Source organism: Etheostoma spectabile, chromosome 2, assembly GCF_008692095.1.
Source record: "Etheostoma spectabile isolate EspeVRDwgs_2016 chromosome 2, UIUC_Espe_1.0, whole genome shotgun sequence".
Classification (NCBI taxonomy): Eukaryota; Metazoa; Chordata; class Actinopteri; order Perciformes; family Percidae; genus Etheostoma; species Etheostoma spectabile.
Genome location: NC_045734.1, coordinates 26,634,823 through 26,653,920, shown reverse-complemented (window position 1 = coordinate 26,653,920; position 19,098 = coordinate 26,634,823). Strand labels below are relative to the sequence as shown.

General features: G+C 40.9%; 1 protein-coding gene and 1 long non-coding RNA gene across 2 annotated transcripts in view; one reads left to right on the top strand and one right to left on the bottom strand.

Moving 5' to 3' along the window:
- Nucleotides 1-4,258, top strand: part of LOC116701105 (uncharacterized) — a 14,123-nt gene extending 9,865 nt beyond the window's left edge. The window contains exon 3 of the long non-coding RNA XR_004334819.1: nucleotides 4,245-4,258. This is a non-coding gene — a long non-coding RNA (uncharacterized LOC116701105). The remainder of the gene's footprint in view (nucleotides 1-4,244) is intronic.
- The window catches only part of LOC116700980 (interleukin-21 receptor), a gene marked incomplete at its 3' end in the record, with an annotated part of 64,157 nt that overhangs the window by 22,827 nt on the left and 22,232 nt on the right, over nucleotides 1-19,098 (bottom strand).

Genomic DNA, 19,098 nt, shown 5'->3' with positions numbered 1-19,098 from the left:
ACATCCTCCCCCCTGGAGCTGGCCAACCGCCTGAGCCTGCTAATCCTCTTGGAGCTTGGGCTAACCCAGCGTGAGCCTGCTACATCCTTTTGGAAGTGGGCTAATTAGCTAAGCTCTACAATCCTCTTGGAGCTTGGGCTATCCAGCGTGAGCCGGCTACATCCTCTTGGAGCTTGGCTATTAGCTGAGCTTGCTACACCTTTGGGCGCTTGTGCTAACCAGCCTGAGCTTGTTACATTTCTTTTGGAGCTGTGGGCTAACCAGCCTGGGCCTGTGAGCGGGCCTGCCCTGCTTTGTCTTTTTAGAGCTTGGGCAGGCCGGCTGGGTCACCATTATCCTGGAGGCATGAAAACGAGCCTGCGCTACTACACTCTTGTGGAGCCTGGCCTAACAAGCCTAAGCCAGTAGCCTAGTCATTTTGGAAGCTGGACTATACTCTACAAGTTAACCTGGATTGTTACTAGTTATTTAATATTTCTAAATTAATGACATGCATCTTTTTACATTTTAATTTTCTTGTCCCTTTTTTTTCTTGGAACTTGCAACCCCGGCACCAATCCAAGGGTGAGTTGTTTTAATGATATGGTGGACATACAGGAAACCTACTATAGTGGCACAAAAACAAGTATTGACATCCACCAGGAACCATTACTTTTTGTTGGAACCTGGACTTCTGATGGATTTGTATTGGGATTTGCCTAAACTGCAAAACTTCTTTGCTTTGTATAATTTGTCTCTCTCAATAATGACACGAGCATTACCGGGTTTCAGCATATGATAGGCCGGCTTTAAAATATGCTGTAGGTGTAGATTAATTATTGCACTACTGCTACTCTCTATCTGGAAATGTCAGCCCAATCCTGGCCCTTGTTTGCACAATTTCTCGACCCTGCTGAATTTAATCAATGCCTGGACTGAAAATTGTTCATCTAAATGTCCGCAGTTTACACCTAAAATGGACATGGTTAGAATTTGGATTGAATCTCCAGATACAGACATAGCGATATTCGGAAACTTGGTTGAAGAAATCAATTACATAAGAGTACATGGGTATGATGTTTTTTCGCAGTGATAGGCCAAAGAAAGGTGGTGGCGTAGCTATCTATGTTAAGTCAAGATTTGGTGTATCAGTTGTTTCGTCTAGTCTCTCTGTGGCAAATGGAGTTTTGGGCTTTAAATGTTGAAATATTTAAGTCCTTTCAATAACTGTTGTGGGGTGTTATAGACCTCCATCGGCCTCCAGGAGGCTCTATCATCTTTAGTTCTTTTGTCCAGATTAAACTATAGTGAACTTTTACTGGCCGGGGACTTAATGGGACTGGCTAAATGCTGTTTCTGATGAATTTAAATCTTTTTGTGATTTCTCTTAGTTCTTAGCCAGTTGGTAAATGTACCTACAAGGCCTAATCCAAAAATCCTGACAAATCTACTATTTATCGATTTTGATTTTAACAAATGTCCCTCATAAATTTTATCTGTGGGTGTCTTTTGTAACGATCTGAGTGATCATTGTGTCATGCTACCTTGAGAGGCATTAAATACACCCAAGTAAATCGCAAATTATTAGAAAGGGAATTGAAACTTTTTAATGAACAGGCCTATCATCATGATTTATCTTTGATTAAACTGGGGACAGCTAGGCCGTTGTCTGACGTGGAAGTTGCCTGGACATTTTTAAGGAAATTTTGAGAAAATAAATAAGCATGCTCTTGACAAAACATAGAGTGAAGGGACGGGAAACCCTTGGTTTTCACCAGTTGTCAGACATTATTCATCAGCAAAATGTGGCATGGGCTAAAGCTAGAAATGGTGATTCTGTCACGGATTGGTCCATTTTCAGACACTAAGAAACAAATGTACCCTCTTTTAAAAAGGCTAATCAGAATATTATTTATCAGTTACTAGTGAAAATCTCAATAATCCACAGAAATGTTGGAAAGTCATCAAGTCTCTTACTGTGATAAAGTAATGAAGCCCTCCCAAAATTTGTTTTGAAAACTCTCTCCCTGTCTACAACAGAGCATGTTTAAACTGCTTCCAATGAGCATTTTGTATCATGGTTCTGTGTTGGGGCGACGACAGGAGTAGTCCCTGTCCCCCCATGCACAGACTCCCCAGAGCCTTTTAACTTGTTTCTTTTCTACGGTACGCAGGTGCATGGAGCTCTTAAAGCGTTAGACCACAGAAACCCACTGGACCAGATTTACATAGAGCCTTATTTTTTTTAAAGGTGGCTGATTTTGTAGCTGAGCCCGTCAATTCTTTTTAATTTATCAATTAAAACAACGAAATACCATCAGTTTGGAAGTCAGCTTTTGTCATTCCCTTGTTAAAGGAGGTGATCCAGCAGTTTTAACTAACTATCGGCCCACATCTAATTTATGTGTTTTGTCAAAAATTTTGGAATCCCTAGTTTCAGACCAAATAAAGAGTTTTTTACTCAAATGAACTTCTTTCTAAACTGCAACAGGCTTCAGGAAAGCACAGCACCATTACTGCTGTTACAAAAGTATAAATGACATACTTGTCGCCCTTGATAAAAAGCATTCTGTGCGTCACTTTTTCTTGTTTGTCAAAAGCATTTGACACAGTGGACCATGCTGGTTTTAAAGCTGGCTTCTTTGTCTGGGACTGTCTGATGTGCAGTTTCCTGGTTCATTAATTATTTGAGTGGCAGGACTCAGTGTATAAAATTGCGGTCTCATGTCTGCATTAGTGAAGGTCCACAAGGGGGTGCCACAAGGTTCATTAGTGGACCTCTCTGTTTATATTATATAAATGACTGGGCCTAAATGTCTCGGTATGCTATATGCATTTCTATGCCGATGACACGATTTATTTATTGTTTTGGATTGTCCCCACTAAAGCGGTTGAGTCTCTGCAGAAAGCTTTTGATGTGGTTCAACACACGCTTATGCAGCTTAAACTGGTTCTCCATGCGGTAAGACTAATTAGATGTTGTTTGTAACTAGGAAGGTTTCTCAAGTTCCTCCTTCTGTGTTTACTTTGACTGGAAATGTCATAGAGGTGGTTCATTTTATAAGTACTATGCATTTGGCTAGATGAGCCCTCTCTTTTTAAGCCTCATATAGACAACCTTGTGAAAAAAAACTTACAAATTGCCCTTTTCTTTGAAAATAAATTTGTTTTCTTTTAAAAAAGAGCCAAGCTAGTCACTGCAACATTTTTATCTGTCTTAGATTATGGGTGATATGGTGTATGGGACTGCCTCAGCACAGTGTCTGCATAAGATTGACACTGTGTACCTGCGTCTCTGAGATGTATTACAAATTGTAAAAATCCAACCCATCCTTGTGACTTGTATTCCAGAGTGGGATGGCATCGCTGTCAAACAGGAGATCAGGGCATTGGCATATTTTTACTATAGCCATCTAGGTCTGTTTGCCCCTCGTACATCGTACGTAGTTGATCACATGGAGAAGGTGTTGGTTCCTATTCATTGCGATCAGATGATCACTTGCTGCTCATTGTTCCATTTGCCCGTACAATCTAGGAAAAAGGGCTTTTGTCTGCTCCGCTCCTTCTGCATGGAACTCTTTGCAAAAAACTTGAAAATTCTGAACTTATTTCTTAAATGCTTTAACCAGATTGAGAGAGCCTGAAATGACCTGTTTACATTGTGAATGTTTTTACTATCTGTGTTGTATAACTTTATAAATGTATTGATGTTTTTTTTGCTCTTGGCCAGGACTCCCTTGAAAAAAAGGTTTTTAACCTCAAACGGATTTTCCTGGTTAACATAAAGGTTAAATAAAAAATAAAAAATCTTTATATCCACACACGTTGGGGGTGTCATACTTGACCTTGTTTAACCTTGGTCTTAACTTGACTCTACTTGCTCTGAGGAGCTGCATGTTACTGACCATGACTGCATTTAAAATTAGATATACAGGGCATCCAGATAGCACAGTGGTCTTTGCGGATGCCCATGTACAGAGGCTGCTCCTCGACGCGGCCGGCCCGGGTTCGACGGAGCTGTGGCTCCCTTTGCTGCATTTCGCTCGCTCCCCTCCTCTCTCTCTCCCCCTTCACACTTGCATTGCTGTCCTGTCTACAGGGAATAAAACCCCGAAAAAATACTTAAAAAAAAAAAAATAATATACAGCCCAGTAAATGTATAAGCTGTTCTTGCATCTCGCAGCCACATCTTAATTGCTAAGTGGCCACAAGTCAAAGCGACTGGTTCCCTCTGCTAATTCCTCCCCCTTTTTAAGATTCACTAGCTGTTTTCAACATAAACTGTATGTAGTCAGAGCTGAACGAGAGTGGAAACCACCAAGCTTCATGTTCACAGATCCATCACAAAGAACTATTATCTGAATATAAAAACATGGTTTAAAGAGGCAAGGACTTCTTTTCTAACTGATTGTTTCCACAAGCGTAACCCCCAAATCCTTTTGACACCATCAACAACATTGACAACAAAGACTGCAGTGACTTTCTAGTTTTGTTTGTCCACTCAGCCATCGTTTGTATCATTTACTCCTATTTCTCTGCTAGAACTCCTCCACGTGAACAGTATCACATCGTCCTCGGCCGGTAGGATGTTATACCAACTTCCTTATTTAAAAATGTCCTGGGTTCTGCAAGTTATTCTTGCTCTTCCATAATCACTTCTCTCTGCAAATTGGTTGTGTCCCACTGTATTTAAACATGCAGTTTTCTCCACTTATTAAAAGAAAGCAATCTGGATCCATCTCTCCCATGACTATAGCCTATCTCCAAGATGCCTTTTATTTTTATTATATTAAGCAGGCTCAGGCTGGTTGGCCCAAGCTCCAGGAGGATGTAGCAGGCTCAGGCTGGTTAGCCCAAGCTCCAGGAGGATGTAGCAGGCTCAGGCTGGATACCCCAAGCTCCAGGAGGGTGTAGCAGGCTCAGGCCCGTTTGCCTAGCTCTGTTTAGCCTGAGCTAGTAGGATCCGTTGGATCAGGCTCAGGTTAGCAAAATTGACCCTCCACATCAAACACAACCTAACGCCACGATCATTCACTAACACATCACATTACATTGCCACTCTTCATTCTAACACCCCACGTCCCGTTCGACCCGCCACAACCGAGCGCTTGGTCCTGACCGGGTTTCTGCCTAAAAGGAGTTTTGTCCGTGCAATGCGCCTGTGGTTTGCTCTGGGGAAACCACCTAGAACGTGGGTCCCTTGTTAAATTCTGGAGGTGTGTGTCTATCTTTAAAGTGTTCTGAGAATCGTTGGTTTATGATTGATACTAGAAATAAAATTGATTGATTTGATGGAATTAGTCTTTTACACAACTTTTCAGAAAAAGCAAATCACTTTTTGCTTGCAAGTTAAACTATTTCTTCAATGTCCACCGTTTTATTGCTTGTCTAGTTAGTGTGGTGGTTTAAGAGCTCCCAACTCACCGGGAATTGCTTTTTGGGGGGGTGGATTCATGGTGCCCTTCTTTGGCATTGGTCCGGGAGACATCAACAGCTCCGGTTACAGAGACGACTTAAATTCATTTCTGGACAAAAAATCAAGTTTCTTTTCATTTTTCTGCCATTCATAAAAAATACTTGATATTTGAATCTGAACAGTTTTTTATTTATGGGACTGGTGTCCTTTACCCCATCCTGTGCGTTGGATTGTGCACACATTTCTGACTGATCTGACACATCTGTGCTGTTCCCACACACACAGTGATATAGAATTATAGTCCGGTAGCAGTGATATCTGTACATCTACTGGAGATTGAGAAAAAGAACAAGAAAGGCTTTTAAATTCACTAGTGCGTGTCGTTAGTCTTGTGTAACAAAATATTGATCTATTATTACGCCGCAATATAACAGTCATAAAGAGGTATCAAAAAATCACTAACTGTTATAAGCACGGCTTGTTTCCAGCAGCACAGTCCACAAAAGCAGAGCCCAGAAGAGAAACAGCACAGGTGGGGTTCTATATCTCTCCTTTATGGTGTCCCTATCAATTCTGCTTTTTGAGAGATCTCCAACCTAGGCTGCTTGTGATTTCCAAAGCTGGGGGGTAGATCGGATTGGTTTTTTTTGCTTCAGGTGTACACTCACTGCTTCCTCCTTCTCTCATTCTTGGCAAAGGGATGTGCACACACTGAAATGTTCTCTGCTTTGTGCTTTTTTTTAGTATTTCCTCAGACCACACAGCGCTCCACCACACAACCACAAATACATCCTGCCTGGTGACAGAAATACAGCAAAAAACTGCCAAACAGGTGCTAAAAAACACGAAACTACAAGTTTTTCAGATCGGCCGCACTTGTTCTTTCTGTTTCCCACACAACTGATTGAACACCTTGTAAACATGACACGCGATCCACAAGATACGATTGCAGCGATAATCACTTTTAAAAATCCCCTAATACTTGCAGTTATTGTGGTTACGCTATCCGCATTTTCCCGTCACAAATGTGTGATCTCGAAGCGACTGACCGAACTCCATTGGAGGACATCTCATTCTTATATTAGATTATATTAATTTAGATTCACTTTATTGTCATTACACAGGTACAGGTACAAGGCAACGATGTAGTTTAGGTCTACCCAGAAGGCAATAGCAGTTAAGTGCAGGAATAACAATGGTTCCGTAGTGTAGACCACTGGAATATACAACTAAATACGAAATGAATACTATTATAACACAGTTTTTACAGATGGTTTGTCCCTATGATACTAACATTACAAATATACAATTAAACATTAATATAAAATATAAATAGATGGAGGCTGCCTTTTTTCAATACAAGGTCAATATATTGTTTTCACTAACGACAAAAACAACAAATTTATCCGTGCATTTATATGGAACGAGCTTTAGTGAGCTTTCACATCTTACTTCTTCCCTCGCATATTCTTGATTGTCGAGATAGACGCTCACCGAAAACCAACACCTACAATAGAGTTGTTAAAAACCTTTCTGTTTTATACTCTAGTCAACACAAACATGTTGCTCAATGCAGACGTTTATGTCTGTAGAGCCCTGTTATAACTTTGAAGAAGTTCATGTTGGTTCAGCTTCTTAAAAATAGCTATTATGAGGCCAGCATAAAATGTCTCCAGCTCCCCATTCAACCGCCCTTTGAATGAACCAAGGAAACAGTAAATCTTAAGGGAGGCTTTCATCCTAAATAAAAATACATTGGGGTTTTTTTAAAAAAAGTACTAGGTATGACATTCACAACAAATACCTTGGTACATTTATGGCAGAGCTTTAACCACCAGGCTGAAGCAGATTTTTTGGCCTTCCAATGCACCCGTTCATCGGTATTTACAAAGGGTTGTTGCATAATATTTGCATGATATCCTACCAAAATATGCGGCTCAGGTTGGCACTGACCTACTGAAATGAAATGTTAGTTTTCACATATTATTAACTAAAACAAAGTAAATGTGATTTTACACATTGTCCCAATTTCAGGCAGCGCCACAAGACTGGGTAAACTAACCTAATTATGAGCACATAGATTACAAGAAACAAGCTTGCAAGAGATACAACAAATTAGCTGACAAAATGCACGAATGAATGTAGCAACCTTGTACATGGTTATTTACTATCTTATTCTTATGCTTACCTGTTTGGGAAGCGCTCCGGATCGCTTCAAAGTGCTATAGGAAATGACAACACCGATGTAGACATAGCACGTAGAGAAGATGCACTACTTTGGAAGGTCCTACTGAAGAGGTTAACCGCACAACTAGATTAGTTTTTTTTTACTACCTCTCAATTTAAATCCACCTAGCTTAAGGTGTGAAGATTTCAGATATTTCAAGTTAAAGTTTTTGTGGTTAGGTATGTTAACACTTCAGAGCATTTCCTCTTTATTTTTCCTTCACCTGATAATTTACGACACATTCTATGGCAGTATTGGTTTGCACTGTTTTCCATGATAGAAGCTGATACGGGTTGCAGGGTTAAAAAAAACAAAAACAACACAGCCCTCACACAGATAGATACTGGCTACTTCAGTGTGATGCTACAGTGTTATCACTTGTATTTTTTACCATCCTTACTTCCTTGCAGCTTATTTCCCCAGTCTGTTTGTCTATTTACACAAAGCAGACACACACACACACACCACACACACACACACACACACACACACCACACACACACACACACACACACACACACACACACACACACCACACACACACACACACACACACACCACACACACACACACACACACACACACACCCACACACACACAAACAAACCCCATGCCACATATCTACGTACTACTTATGCACACATATATGCACTCACACTACATTATTTATGCATGTGAAGCATATATGTATATGTACTTTGAAGTATGCATCCTGTGCAAGTAAGTACCAGTTTATATGTTATGTGGCAAGTGTTTAAAAACCAGTATATACTGTATGCCTGCCAAGTGAAGTATTCAAATCTGGTCTAGACTGCTTCTCATAGATTTACATCTAAATTTGATTTAAGTTTTTTGTTCTTTTTTGCACTTGTGGCAAACATTCATCTGATACATACTATAGTGAACGTTTTTTTTTTTTTTTTTTTTGCTTTTGAATCTGAACCACACTGACATTTAAAGTGTGTCAAAAACAGATGAAAAATAAATGTGTATGCCAGTGTACAAGATTTGTGGTAGGTTATTACGGCCCACTGCACCCGACCCACAAGCTTTAAACTAACTTTACTCTGCACCATAAACAGCAACAATAGATCTTTTCAAGACCCTCTAACATTTCATATTGTAAAAACAATTTCTAATGAGTACACTAGCAAACTTGTCTTTTTTGTCATATGCACATACATTCATGTCTATATACTGTATATCTATATGTTAGTAATAATTTTTTTTTCATGTCCTTTGCAAAGGGGAACAGCCCAAGTTCTTGCAGACACACCTGGTCACTCTGTTTATGCGGTTTTAGAAGGTCAGAGTGTTTTTTTTTTTTTTCCTGAAACCCAAAATGTTACATTCCTAAAACCACACGTCATGCTAACGACACTATCCTTTCCTTAAAACAGACTAATCAGACTGTAGATCATGTCCTCAGCATCATGTTCATGTACTTGTCGTCACGATGATGTAGTCAAAAAACGGTAATGTATGCCTTGCCAGTTATACGCATTACTTCCTGTTGGCAATTTTTTCTTTTGGTATTTCTGGATGTTTAAAAAAGTTGAGAAAGGGAAGCTGAACTGCATACATCCTCTCAAAGCCACAGTATACAACTGTATACAAATTCAGGCCAGCGCTTTCTTGTAACGGTCAAAAGGTTACCCATAGTATCACAAATTATGTTCTTCATAGTTTTGGAACAGAAGCTACATCTTTATAAGACAAAGTACGTCCTGTTGTTATGTTCTGGACACCAAAGCTGATTTGAAAGGTTTGAGACATTCTCATTGGTGCTTGAGAAGGCAACATGGCATTGTGTGGCCAAAAAAATCACATCCTGAAATAGTAAAAACAAAATCATCACTGAAATAGACAAAGGCAACTGCAAATGGTTGGGCCACGTCTATCGAATGGAGGCAGATCACATCCCAAGTTTGACAGAGATAAACTGAGGATCAACCACGTTGTAAAGATGGGAAATGTTCATTTGCTCTGTTACTTTGGCTGTCCAAGGCCATGTACCCTCCTCTCCCTCCCCAGCCCTGCCATCCTTGAACCATCCACCCTCACACACAACTGTTCCCCTTCCTCATCATCCTGCAAATACATACCCATCACATTTCCACCTGTTTTCCTGTCAAATCACTTGTATGTCTCTTCACTAAGCTGTCCACCACTTTGCCTGCTGCACCTACCTGTATGCCAACTCCCTTAACTTTGAAGCCCTTGCTTTTTTCCCTGCTCCCAGCTTGGTTGAGTCTCCCTTCTTTTGTATTTTTGTGGGCACCCTAAACGTATTCCCGACACATTTTTCTGTTTAGCACCCTGCCCAACTGCTGTCCGTCACCGTACCCTGTTGGGACACAGATGTTGCCTTTACCATCTCTGGTTCTAGCTCTGACCATGGAACATTGACGTACAGCTCGCTTCAACCAGCATAATACCTCCATAAGTTAACAGAATAATAACAATATCCTTCTTGGAACGTATCCATCTCTGCAGTCATCTCAACCAGTGAACCAGCTCCCAGTCTAGGTTCGTGTTGCAGCACCATCACCACTTTTAAAGTAAACTTAAATCTTTTCCTCTTTGATAAAGTTTATAGTTAGGAGTGAGGCTTGCAGCGTTTCCCCGACCGCATGGGGGGGATGTATAGCTGCAGACCAGCACCCCTTCTACTCTCTCTTCTCTTCATAGTCCGTCAGACTCATCATCAACTATAATAGAATTAGCTCAGGTCTGCCTTGCACCAGCTCTTAATTATGCTGTTACATTTTAGACTGCGTGGACTTCCTTCCTTTGAACACACTGAGCTCCTCCTCCCCTCTCCCTTTCCATCTGTGTTCCTCCTGTCCCTGAAATGCTTGCTACTAACAGCTCTGGGGAGTTTTCACCCGATCCCTTTGTTTTCAGTCTTTCCTTGGATTAGGGTGGCACCCCATCATGGTTGCAGCTGTTGCCGTGGTCCTGCTCAGTGCCCTGCTATGCTAAAACCCTGCTGTGCTCTGCAGTGCCCATGTCTACACCCTGTGGATGTCCTTCGTGCCCAGCTACTCCTGAAAAACACAACTATTATTTTTTTTAATCGTTGTTCTATTATCTTTATGGGAATATTATTGCCACTGTACACACCACCCCCAACCGCATCATCAGCCCTGCTCACCACGGGCCTGGTTCTGTCCGAGGTTTCTCCCTGAATAGAGTTTTCCTCCCACCCTCGGTTTTTCCTTGCCCCTGTCGCACTAATGCTTGCTCTTTGGGGGATTACTAGAATTGTTGGTCTTGTAAATAAGTGTGGTCTAGACTTACTCTATTCAATTCAATTTAATTTTTCTTATAGATTAATTATAACAAGAATATCTTGAGACACTTTACATATAGATAGGGTCTAACCACTCTATATTACAAGGACTCAACAGTTCTAGTAGTTCCCTCCACAGCAAGAAACAGTGTGACAGTGGCGAGGAAAAACTCCCTTTAGGAGAACCTCAGACAGACCCAGGCTCTTGGTGTTCATACTCTTAGACACTCTTGAGATAACCTTGTTATGATCTGATTCTTCACAGTCCTCATGTGCGTTTGCGGAATAAACCTCAGATTCATTTATTTTTGTCTGATTAGAAATTATCATCAAAGTACTACGCTGTTAGTTAACCGCATTTTAAAACATTGATAACAACAGTGTTACACTTTCCACTAGTCCAGTGTTTGCAGCTTTATCCATATTAGGACTAATGGCCAATGATATGCTAATTATATCTCTCTATCCTGATTGGTAATTGTTACGAGATACAGTATTTCAAAATACCAGCTGACTTGTTGGTGTCATCATGGAATCCAATGACAGGATTCAAGTCATACCTACTATCCAGCAACTTCCCCTGACAAGTCACTAAAAGTCTTACTTATCCAGCCACGATCATGACTGATAGTGGGGGAAAACTTCACTGGTCAGCAACCACTTTCAATAAAGACCAACAATAGAGAACTCTTTTCAGGTTTCACTTTATCACCACTATCTGCCTCTTTCTAATCTATCTTTGGTGTTCTACTAACATGTGGATTTCCCCTTACCGGCTCCAATGCTCCGTTCACCTCACTTTCTTCTCAAATGCACGAAATAACCACAAAGTACACGCACAGAACCCACACACACAAACCACTTCCTAACCCCCTTCTCTCCAGAAAGCTACTGTTTGTTTCTAATAGAAATTAATAATCAAGCAAGAATGCGCTTCTTTCTTAATTTCCTTATATACATGTTTTGTTTTACTTGTGCAAAAACTACTAGGTCGCTGGTGCCAGAATAAGGGGGACAACAGACTTTTTGTCTACCTCCTTCAATTTTTATGGTAATAAAGATCATCTAGCCACAGGTATTACATTCACTCCTCTCTCGCCATGGCTCTCTTGGCACCCACCTGTGGTGGACTTGTGGAACGGTGTGGGATCAGTAAGACCACTTGGGTGCTTAAAGTTACATACACTGAAATGGCACATCCTCAGGAAAGCTCTTGTGGGACTGGCTCTAGTGGCTGTAATTTGGAAAGACACTTCAGGTATGGCATAACAGGACCACTAATGCCTATATAAAAGCATCCAAAAGAAACATGTCATAGAACCTTTAAGATTTGGTTAAAAAGTTTGTTACCACAGGTGACATATCTTGCAACTCAAGTTCCAATCCAAACACCAAACATTTGCTGTCATTTTCTATTTCATTGGCAGACCTTGAAAGAAAGCCCTAAAACAGATAGCAGAGCATGTTGACTTCAAAAGTTTTTTGTTTTTTTTACAATATGTATCAAAAAGGTCTTTGATCGTCATTATGAAGATGGCCGACGTTATCATCATTACATTGCCACTTCTGTTATGAGCATCAGTTCCCGTCAGGACTCATTTATTCATTATACTGATCTAATGTCAAGACTAATTTACACCAAGAACTACCTCTCCAGTGTCTTTCTGTCAGAAGACTCTCCCCTGTTGTTTTACACGAATCTTCAGCTAATCGTTTTCATGTCTGTAGACTCATTCAGACTTAACTGAAGACTTTTTGCTTCCCCATCAAAACTAGTACATCTACTGTCACGCTTGTGAAGTAACTTAAAAAAAAACTGTGGTTGAGTGTGGTTCCCCTACACTAGCAAGTGACATCAGTCCTGTGTGTTCCAGAAGACGAGGAAAAGAACAGGGTGAAACCCCTTTTTATTTTGGCGCTTTTTTTTTCATTCCCTTTTCACTGCTGTCAATGCGCACTTTGCTTTCATCACTTAAGATCAGATCACGAATAGCTCATTTTATGGTAAAAGTAATACTTTTAGACAATGCCCTTTTTGCTTTCTTGCCATAGTTGACAATGAGAAGATTAATAACACTCTCCATCTGTATGATAATACAGGACACCTTCACAACACTGCGGCCGGGCGGCGTACAAGGTGCCACCTATCACATAAACGCTCACAGCACATTTACACAATCAGGGGCAACCCTGGGCTCAGTGTCACCCCCAACCTTCCCATTGCAGGCGACCATTCTACCACCATCTACCACTGAGCCACAGGAGTACACATCTCTAGAAAAAATCTCAAAAAAGCTGCGAATTCCTGAAGGGACTACCCTTGGTGTGTTTTTTCATGTGTATGGTGCACATTTACCAGCGTTTTTTGTAGATGTTGTGGTGTGCGTCCTCTCATCTCATAGCTGTATCTCTATGATCCTATCCTGTCCATTCATTGTATCCTACACGTGGATATTGCACCTTTGTCATATGCTGTAGTATGGGGCCCGCCTTGATACCCTGCTAAGGGCCCAGTGTTGGCTCTTTACGCCCTGGCTATAAGGATCACTTCATGACTGCGTGGAGATATTATTATTACAGCAGCCAATAAGGTTAACTTCAACATTTTGTAAACCTCACACAAATGAAACTTCAGGTTAGCCACTGCTTCTCTCACATCTCTGTTCGCATGCAGTGGCAGACTCGTACACTGTACATTACATGCAACCTGCCTCCTAAAAACATGACGTTCCCACCCACTGAAACTGCATACTAAATTACGTTTTGAGGGAAAACCATTTACCAGCGCACATCGTGAAACAGTTTCAAACATTGTGTTAACGCTAAGAATTGAAACAAATGTGTTAGTTTTAGAAAAAAGGATGATGTTTGGGTTTGGATAATTACATTTGGTTGTTTTGGCTGCCCTCAAGTGCAAATTGTTTAATGTTACCATCCTGAACAAGATATTTATCATTAGCAAGTTGAAATCAGTTGAATCCATTCCAATTCCAAGATCACACATTACATCTGCCCTAAAGAAATAATGTCAATCCTGAAAGACAGTGGCAAACTTCAATGGTATAAAAAGCAGAACGGTGTATTTCTCCCGTAGCAGAGAAATGTTTGGCCACTACTTTTTTATTTTTTTTATTTTGGAAATAAAGGCATCTTGGAGATAGGCCTATAGTCCATTGGGAGATATGAGATCCAGTTTGCTTTCTTTAATAGTGGATGAACAACTGCATGTTTAAATACAGTGGGACACAACCAATTTGCAAGAGAAGTTATTATGAGAGCACAGAATACTTGCAGACCCAGGACATTTTAATAGGAATTGGTATAACATCTACGGGCCTCGGGGACGATGTGATACTGTTCACTGAGTGAGGGAGTTCTAGCAGAGAAATAGGAGTAAATGATACAAACGATGGCTGAGTGGACAACAAACTAGAAAGTCACTGCAGTCTTTGTTGTCAATGTTTTGATGGTGTCAAAGGATTTGGGGTTACGCTTGCGAAACAATAGGTTAGAAAAGTAAGTCCTTGCCTCTTTTAACCATGTTTTTATATTCAGATAATAGTTCTTTGTGATGGATCCTGTGAACATGAAGCTTGGTGGTGTTTCCACTCTCGTTCAGCCCCCTGACATACAGTTTATGTTGAAAACAGCTGTGGAACTTAAACAAGGGGGAGGAATTAGCAGAGGGAACCAGTCGCATTTGAGTGTGGCCACTTTAGCAATGTGATGTGACTGCGAGATGCAAGAACAGCTTATACATTTACTGGCTGTATATCTAATTTTTTTTTTTTTAAGTTTTTTTTTCGGGGTTTTATTCCCTGTAGACAGGACAGCAATGCAAGTGTGAAGGGGGAGAGAGAGAGGGGGGAGCGACATGCAGCAAAGGGGCCACAGCTCCGTCGAACCCGGGCCGGCCGCGCGAGGGCCAAGCCTCTGTACATGGGCATCCCACAGACCACTGTGCTATCTGGATGCCCTGTATATCTACTTTTAAATGCAGTCATGGTCAGTAACATGCAGCTCCTCAGAGCAGTAGAGTCAGGTTAAGACCAAGTGTTAAAACAAGGTCTAAGTATGACCCCCAACGTGTGTGGATAAAAGATTTTTTTATTTTTTTATTTAACCTTTATTTAACCAGGAAAATCCCTTGAGGTTAAAAACCTTTTTTCAAGGGAGTCCTGGCCAAGAGCAAAAACACAATTACATTTATAAAATTTATAACACACGATAGTTAAAACATTCACAATGTAAAGGTCATTTCATCGTCTCTCAATCTGGATTAAAAGCATTTAAGATAAGTTCAGATAATTTTCAAGTCTTTTTGCAAAAGTTCCTGCAGAAGGACCGGAGCAGACAAAAGCCCTTTTTCCTAGATTGTACGGGCAAATGGAACAATGAGCAGCAAGTGATCATCTGATCGCAATGAATAGGAACCACCTTCTCCATGTGATCAAACTACTTACGATGTACGATGGCAACACAGACCTAGCATGGCCTTATAGATAAAAATATGCCAATGCCCTGATCTCCTGTTTGACAGCGATGGCCATCCCCACTCTGGAATACAAGTCACAAGGATGGGTTGGATTTTTACAATTTGTAATACATCTCAGAGACGCATGGTACACAGTGTCAATCTTATGCAGACACTGTGCTGAGGCAGTCCCATACACCATATCACCATAATCTAAGACAGATAAAAAGTGGCAGTGACTAGCTGCTTTTGGCTTTAAAAGAAAAACAACATTTATTTTCAAAGAAAAGGGCAATTTGAGTTTAAGTTTTTTCACAAGGTTGTCTATATGAGGCTTAAAAGAGAGGCCATCATCTAGCCAAATGCATAGGTACTTATAAATGAACCACCTCTATCATTTCCAGTCAAAGTAAACACAGAAGGAGGAACTTGAGAAACCTTCCTAGTTGTACTAAACACATCAATTTAGTCTTATCCGCATTGAGAACCAGTTTAAGCTGCATAAGCGTTGTGTTGAACCACATCAAAAGCTTTCTGCCGAGACTCAACCGCTTTAGCTGGGGACAATCCAAAACAATAATAATCGCGTGTCATCGGCTAGAAATGCATATTAGCATCCGAGACATTTAGGCCCAGTCATTTATATACTAATAAACAGACAGGTCCCATAATGAACCTTGTGGCACCCCTTGTGGACCTTCACTAATGCAGAACATAGACCGTCACATTTTATACACTGAGTCCTGTCCCTCAAATAATTAATGAACCAGGAAACTGCACATCAGACATTCCCAGAAAAGAAGCCTATGCTTTAAAACAGCATGTCCACTGTGTCACATGCTTTTGACAAATCAGAAAAAGTGACGCACAGAATGCTTTTTATCAAGGGCGACAGTATGTCATTTATTTACTTTTGTAACAGCAGTAATGGTGCTTGTGCTTTTTCCCTGAAGCCTGATTGCAGTTTAGAAAAAGTCATTTGAGTATAAAAACTCTTTTATTTGGTCTAAACTAGGGATTCCAAAATTTTTGACAAAACCATAATTAGAGTGGGCCGTATATTAGTTAAAACTGCTGGATCACCTCCTTTAAACAGGGAATGACAAAAGCTGACTTCCAAACTGATGGTATTTCGTTGTTTTGATTGATAAATTAAAAGAATTGTAACGGGCTCAGCTACAAAATCAGCCACCTTTTAAAAAAATAAGGCTCTATTAAATCTGGTCCAGTGGTTTTCTGTGGTCTAACGCTTTAAGAGCTCCATGCACCGCTTACCGTAAAAGAAACAAAGTTAAAGGCTCTGGGGAGTCTTGCTGGGGACAGGGACTACTCCTGTCGACTCGAACACAGAACCACGATACAAAATGCTCATTGAAGCAGTTTAAGACATCACTCTGTTGTAGACAGGGAGAGAGTTTTCAAAACAAATTTTGGGAGGGCTTCATTACTTTTATCACAGTAAGAGACTTGATGACTTTCCAACATTTCTGTGGATTTTGAGATTTTCACTAGTAACGGATAATATATTCTGATTTAGCCTTTTTAAATAGAGAGGTACATTGTTTCTTAGTTGTCTGAAAATGGACCAATCCGTGACAGAATCACCATTTCTAGCTTTAGCCCATGCCACATTTTGCTGATGAATAATGTCTGCAACTCTGGTGAAAACCACGGGTTTCCCGTCCCTTCACTCTATGTTTTGTCCAAGGAGCATGCTTTTTATTTTTCCTCAAAATTCTCCTTAAAAAGTGTCCAGGCAACTTCCACGTCAGACAACAGGCCTAGCTGTCCCCAGTTAATCAAGATAAATCATGAGAAGGCCTGTTCATTAAAAATTTCAAATTCCTCTTTCTAATAATTTGCGGATTTACATTGTGGTATTTAATGCCTCTCAAGGTAGCATGACACAATGATCACTCAGCGTTACAAAAGACACCCACAGATAAAATTTATGAGGGACTTTGTTAAAAATCAAATCGATTAAAGTAGATTTGTCAGATTTTTGGATAGGCCTTGTAGGTACATTTACCAACTGGCTAAGACTAAGAGAATCACAAAAAGATTTAAATTCATCAGAAACACATTTACCCAGTCCCATTTAAGTCCCCGGCCAGTAAAAGTTCACTATAGTTTAATCTGGACAAGAACTTTAAGATGATAGAGCCTCCCTGGAGGCCGATGGGGTCTATACACCCCCAACATTATTGAAAGGACTTAAATATTTCAACATTTAAAGCCAAAACTCCATTTGCCTACAGAGAGACTCAGACGAAACAACTGATACACCAAATCTTGACTTAACATAGATACTACGCCACCACCTTTCTTTGGCCTATCACTGCGAAAAAACATCATACCCATGTACATCTCTTATTAATTGATTTCTTCAACCAAGTTCCGAAAATCGCTATGTCTGATCTGGAATTCAATCCAAATTCTAACCATGTCCATTTTAGGTGGTAACCTGCGGACTTTAGATGAACAATTTCAGTCCAGGCATTGATTTAAATTCAGCAGGGTCGAGACATTGTGCACAAGGGCCAGGATTGGGCTGCACACTTTCCAGATAGAAGTAGCAGTAGTGCAATAATTAATCTACCCTCACAGCATATTTTAAAGCCGGCCTATCATATGCTGAAACCCGTAATGCTTGTCATTATGAGAGAGACAAATTATACAAAGCAAAGAAGTTTTGCAGTTTAGGCAAATCCCAATACAAATCCATCCAGAAGTCCAGGTTCCAACAAAAATGTAATGGTTCCTGGTGCATGTCAATACTGTTTTTTGTGCCACTATAGTAGGTTTCCTGTATGTCCACCATATCATTAAAACAACTCACCCTTGGATTGGTGCCGGGTTGCAAGTTCCAAGAAACCAACAGGGACAAGAAAATTAAAATGTAAAAAGATGCCATTGTCATTAATTTAGAAATATTAAAATAACTAGTAACAATACCAGGTTAACTTGTAGAGTATAGTCCAGCTTCCAAAATGACTAGGCTACTGGCTTAGGCTTGTTAGGCCAGGCTCCACAAGAGTGTAGTAGGCCAGGCTCGTTTTCCTAGCCTCCAGGATAATGGGTGAGACCCAGGCCGGCCTGCCCAAGCTCTAAAAAGACAAAGCAGGGCCAGGCCCGCTCACAGGCCAGGCTGGTATCCCAAGCTCCAAAAGAATGTAACAAGCTCAGGCTGGTTAGCACAAGCTCCAAAGGTGTAGCAAGCTCAGCTAATTCGCCCAAGCTCCAGAGGATTAGCCGGCTCACGCTGGATAGCCCAAGCTCCAAGAGGATGTAGCAGGCTCAGGCTAATTAGCCCAACTTCCAAAAGGATGTAGCAGGCTCACGCTGGTTAGCCCAAGCTCCAAGAGGATTTAGCAGGCTCAGGCTGGTTGGCCCAAGCTCCAGGAGGATGTAGCAGGCTCAGGCTGGTTGGCCCAAGCTCCAGGAGGATGTAGCAGGCTCAGGCTGGTTAGCCCAAGCTCCAGGAGGATGTAGCAGGCTCAGGCTGGATACCCCAAGCTCCAGGAGGGTGTAGCAGGCTCAGGCCCGTTTGCCTCGCTCTGTTTAGCCTGAGCTAGTAGGATCCGTTGGATCAGGCTCAGGTTAGCAAAATTGGCTCATAGCAGAGTTATAGTGTCATTTTTAAACTCATAGAAGTCCACAATCTTCTTAAAAGTTCAAAATAAATGTCCATGTAACTTACTTGTCCT